A 5634-nucleotide genomic window follows, 5' to 3' on the forward strand; every position below is an offset into this window, starting at 1 on the left:
TGCCCCGAGGGCGCAGGGTCTTTCACGACCTCCACATGCCTTTGTCTAGGGCATTGCTAATATTGGCAAAGAACGGGCATCTTAAGCCTTTGGAGCCCCGGCCACTCCCGAAGAATCTCCCCGCCACTCATGATGCTACCTTGTACTGCGCGTACCATCAACAGTCCGGTCACAGTACCGATGGATGTTCCCGCCTTCGTCATGAAGTGCAGGATTTGATTGATAACAAGGTTATCCTACCACCCACCTCGGGCAAGCCCGCCACCACTCAGTTGTTGGATTTCGAGGGCTCAGATACTGCGAGTATGTAAAGTGAACCGCCTGCGGGCAACATTTGGTACATTTTGGATGAAGCGTCTGGTACGCATTTTTGAGCATCGGTGAAACCAAGTTTTGTAAATCTTGGCTTGGATGTCGAGTCAGTCTTTTGTTTTGAGTCTGTCTCTTTGTCTTGAGTCAGTCTTTTTTTGCTTAAGGGTCTGTCTGATTGTATCGAGTCAGTCCCCGTTCTATATAATACCAGGTGATTCTGGGGTTGTTGCCTCGAACACCATTTTGTTTTGTAATTATTATCTGTTTTTGTCTTGAGTCTGTTTCTGCCGAGGGGCCAGTTGCACCAACGGAGCCGATTGAAACAGCTGTTGCTATCTCAACTTCATGCTTGCTTTCAGCATAAGGACCAGAGAATTTGATCGGGCTGACAGTACATCTCGCCTGCTCTCCTGTGTGCCAAACTCATTGCATTAACCTAAGTTTTTCAGAAAACAAACCTCTTGAACACTGCGGTGATAAAAACGAAGAGGAAGGAATTCCTCGGGTTTTGCAAAATTTTGATCATTTTGAGAGAAAGAGAGGCGTGCTAAGCCTTTTTATGAATGAAATCATGCTTGTCGGCGTGAGTACTGAGAAGGACCCTGGCCTGATCCAGATTGGTTCCACACTATCTTCGGCACGAGCGATTCGTCGCCTTCTTAAAAACTTTCAAAAGCAAATGTTTTACGCGGCCCTGCGAAGACCTGTGTGGAATCGCTCTTGAGATTGCGCAGCCTAGGATCGCTCTCAGCCTCAAGATTCAACCTATTTGTTTTCCGAGTTTGAACCCGTTCAGAATGTTCAGAAAGTTCAACGGACAAACGCCATGGAGGCCCGTGTGGCCAGTTTCGAAACAGCCCTCGAGCAAGAGGCACCAAAGCCGAATCAGAAGGAGTAGATCTCGTCGGAAGAAGCTCGTAGAGCAATCGAGATGGATTCTCCGCAAATCAGTGCAATAGCCGTTCTCCTAGACACAGAGAGGCTTCAATTTCAGAAACCATTTGGCATGGACTTGCTACACTTTTACCCTTTGAGAGGCTCGCTGGGCCGAAAACCCGGAAGGGCGACCCAGGCAAAAGTTAGAGCAAGAGAAAAATACAAAAAAAAGCAAAAGATACAAAAAAGAAAAGAAAAAGAAAAAGAAAAAGAAAAGAAGAAATAGAAAATGAAAAGAAGCTCGTAAGGTCGAAAACCCGCATTGGGCGCCTTGGCAAAAGTGAGAGCCAAACAAAGTGAAGGTTAAAATACCCGAGTGGACCTTAACCGGAACTACGTAAGGCTTGATTCCCATGTTTGGTATACGTAGGCAACTTCATCATCAAGTCCAGCCCCCAACGCTTTCATAAGCGTCTCAGTCCATGCGATGGTTTCGATTTCACCTCAAAGTCCAGTGGCCAACACCCTTCAAGGTGATTGTGTCCATATATGTGTTGTGACCGTCTTCGTCGTCGCTGTGTCCAAGAGCTCGACCATCGCCAATGAAGACTGTTTACAGACTGCTGCGGCACCATCCCAAACAAGGGGCAACTTTCCGTTGCCACGAGCCGCCGTGAGCCGCCATTCAAACTAGGGGCAACTTTCCGTTGCCTCACACCCCCCCTTCAAACCAGGGGCAATTTTCCATTGCCTCCGATCCGAGGTCGCGCATCTCGAAGGGTAAGTTCCATGCTTGTTGAGCATCAGCTGTTTGAAAAATAGTTGTTGAAAATTTTTACTGAGGTTGACTATTTTCTCGAAAACTATTTCATTTTCCAAAACCGGACCATTGTCTTGGACCCAAAAAGGAAAATTTTCAGTGCTTGCTGCCTGACTTGCATGCTTTTCAAATCAAAAGTCGAACAAGTACGTTAATCCGACTCTCGTTTTGATCAAAACCGTTTTAGTAGAAAACAAAAAACGAAAGAATGGTTAAAATGATAAACTAGGGGCACAGTTGAGCCAGACGTTCTGTCTTTCCCCCGTCATCGACGTACTTGCCAGAAGGGCGCTCTACCCGCCAGAAGAAATAGCTGTGAGCTAACAGTATTGAGCATGAACCCACACCGTTCTATTTATCCATCAATCACCCCGGGGAGGGATGAAAAATGAGAGAATGAAGAATAGAGAGGTGTAAGTTGAGAGAAAAGTGAGGAAAAGGGTTTTTGAGGAAAAAAATCCGAGCTCGAGAGCCGAGTGATGTGAGAATCACAAATCAGAGAGGGTGGGAAATAATACCCAGAGAAACTGGCTCCTCATGATCTGAGGTCCCCCATCTTCGCTAACGCGTCTGTATGTCGTGTCTTTGGTTTTGTTTGTCTCCACATTTGTTTTAGGTCTTTTTCGAGCGTGTCTCGTTGTGTTTAGGTCATGCACCTATATTTGAGTCCTCCCCGCTGTGTTCAGTTGTAGGCTCGATATCCCGGTTTGAAAAACCCTCATTTGATTTCAAAAATCATTTATGCTCAGAATGCTGTGCCATTCTCTACATTTGAACGTGTCTCGACTCCAACCGGTTCCATCTTTGAGGTCCGTCCTGTCAGATTGGGCTGTTTGTTTGAGAATTGCCGTGTGCAGAATGAATCGAATGCTGGGTTATGGGCTGTATGCAGATTAATCCCCAGTAAAGCAAGGGTTGTGTGTCCAGAATCAGGCAGTGGGTTGCTTGGGTTATTTTGTTGTTGGCTGTTTAAGTTATCTGATTATTACAGTGCAAGTGTTTAACTTTTAGACAGCTAATCAATTCCATTTACATTGAGGTGTAACATGATGAGATGCGATGCAATGCATGAAAGGTGTCAATGTAAACACTTTTTCAGATAAAAAGTTCGTTTCATTTTATTATCTTTTCAAATGTACAAGTTTTGGAAACAAAATCTGCCTGAGGCAGTACAAGGTAATCTATCTACCAACAAAAAGAAAAGTACAAGGAAAGAAAGAAGAGATAGCAAAAATCTGCATCTGTGTCAAGCACTTCGAAGGGCCGTCAGTCTGTCCTGGTCCTCTTCCTGGACGAGGGTCTAGGAGCATCATCAGCGTCGTCGTCAGAGCCCGAGCTAGAATCGCCTCCGGTCTCCTCCTCCGATGACCTTGCCTCCGCCTCTGACTCCTCGTCGTCGTCATCATCCGGGACTGGAGCTTGCGAGCTACTCCCGACGTGAGTACGCCCTCCCCTGGTACGGGGAAATATCCGGCCCTCCTCATCTCTCCCCCGAGCAGGGACAGCAGGTCTAGCTGGAGCACCTCCTGCCATGGGAATCTGGAAAGGAGGCCAGAAAAGTACACAAAAAGGGAAATGCATCAGTATACTGTAGACAGTTTAAAGGTGCAGAATGCAGTGTGTGAATGCAGTGTATGAATGCCGTGAGCAGTTTAGCAATACGGAATGCAGAGTGTGAGTACAGTGTATGAATGCCGTGAGCAGTTTATCAGTGTAGGGTACGGTGCAGAATGCAGTGTATGCAGTGTTCAGATACTGTGAGATCAGTGTATCAGGTGTCGTGCCGTGCATCAGATTATGTAAAGCAGTGTATGAATGGTTTCAGGCCAGTGTCAGAAGGACATACCGGTTTGTTGTAGACGGCTAGGAGGTCAAATGTCCGCTGGAGCATCCCCATCATCGAGGCATTCATCGCCAACGACTGACGGGTGTACTCAGAAGAAGCCTGCAAAGGTATCAGATGCATTAGTATTCTGTGGAATATCAAGTAAACTGAATTGAATAACTGTACGAAGTGCAGTGATACATACCGGTGGTAAGTTGGGGACGTCAATGAACTCGTGACCAGCCGGTGGAGGGGCGAAGGGGATCTGATAGGTCGACCCACCCTGCCCCTGGAAAGTCAGTACAGCAGGCAGGGTAGGCCAGCCAGCTCCTCGTCCTCCCCGCACTCCGCCCCTACCACGGACCCGGGCCCTCCTCGAAGATCCAGCCCCTGCTCCCGCTCCGGCCCCAGCCGTCGATGCTACAGGCCTGGCCCTCTCTGCTCGACGGCCGCTCAAGGGACGCATCAGGTACGTCCGCACGTACTCCTGATAGTCGCCGGTGCCTCGGAAGCCGGCCTCCTCCCAGCCGATGGAGTAATCATCCAGCTGCTCAGCGGTAAGCCCCTCGGTCTCCCTCATCTCTGCAGGAGGGTGAGCCGGGACTATCTGCTCAGGTAACCCACGGGTCTGGCGTAGAAAACGCTCCCCCAGGTACCAAGCCCGACAGACCGGACCCTCTAGCAAGATCCGGAAACGCGAGGTCTCCTCAGCACCAGGGAACCGACCCCGCATCGCCGACGGCAAGGAGGCCCATGGCCGCCATGTGATCTGAAAGTGACAGACAGTTTGTTATCTACTGTTATTGAAATATGCAGTGGGAAAGCGAAGCTAAATGAACTGAAAGTAAAGCATACCTCGGCCGGGGTGATGGTGTCAAAATATCGGCGGAAGAAGCCGAATGTCTCCCGTGGTCGCCGGGTGCATCTCCCGTCGAAGCGACTCGAGAACGGGACAGCCGGAGGAGGCTCCGCGACTGGCACGGGGGCAAGCCTAGGAAAGTAGGCGTAAACCCACAACTGTAAAACAGATGTCAGTATGACCATCGGATAAAGCAGGATATACAGAATGAAGCAGAAATAGCAGAGCCGTGTGTTGTGTTCTGTATTGTGTGCAGTGTACAGTGTGAACAGTGTACAGTCAGTGTAAAGCAGAATGTATGTGTGTGCCGTGTGTACAGTATACAGTAAGTATAGACCAGACCACAGTGTGTGCAGTGTACTGAGTACAGAAAGTACGAGACGGGAATGAAAAAGTGGAGAAGAAATGTACCTCCCAAGCCCGCCAGTAACCTCCAAGCAGCTGGCCGCTGCCACGAGAAGCCGAGCTCATATATCCGTACAGGGTGGCCAGAGCAGCGCCGCCCCAATCGTAGTGCAGAATATCCCGGACGTCCACCAGTGCGCTGAGAAGGCAGAGAGGCACGGTGTTCGCCCGGTCGGCGAAGATAGTAGTCCCGAACAAGAACATGAGGAAGCCGCGAGCATACCTCTCCTCGTCCTCTGGGGTCATCTGCACCTCCTCCAAAACGGGCTGAACCCTAAACTGTGTCTCGAACCAGGAGTATCGCACAAAACCTGGACGAGCTAGTGGTGGGGCCTCCCCCAGTAAATGGACCTGAGCGGCGGTCCACTCATCCATGTCGGTGTCGAAAGGGATCGGATCCCCCCCTACCCCGATGCCTGTGAGCATCGAGAAGTCATTAGGGGTCATCGTCATGTCCCCTGCAGCAGAAAAGTGGAACGAATCGGTGGTGTCCCACAACCTCTCTGCCAAAGCAGCAAGAAGAGGTCTGCATGTGGA

The 5634-nt window shown here is 49.5% G+C and overlaps 1 long non-coding RNA gene across 1 annotated transcript; it reads right to left on the minus strand.

Annotated features, from left to right (window-relative positions):
• Positions 1-4325: 4325 nt before the first annotated feature.
• LOC145794664 (uncharacterized) lies at positions 4326-5256 on the minus strand. Its single transcript, XR_014334597.1, has 3 exons — positions 5104-5256; positions 4689-4850; positions 4326-4602 (listed from the first exon to the last, which is right to left on the minus strand). It is a non-coding gene; the product is annotated as an uncharacterized LOC145794664 (long non-coding RNA).
• Between the last annotated feature and the right edge of the window lie 378 nt (positions 5257-5634).

The sequence above is a fragment of the Camellia sinensis genome, chromosome 7 (assembly GCF_055761805.1).
Source record: "Camellia sinensis isolate YWXY chromosome 7, ASM5576180v1, whole genome shotgun sequence".
Taxonomy (NCBI): domain Eukaryota; kingdom Viridiplantae; phylum Streptophyta; class Magnoliopsida; order Ericales; family Theaceae; genus Camellia; species Camellia sinensis.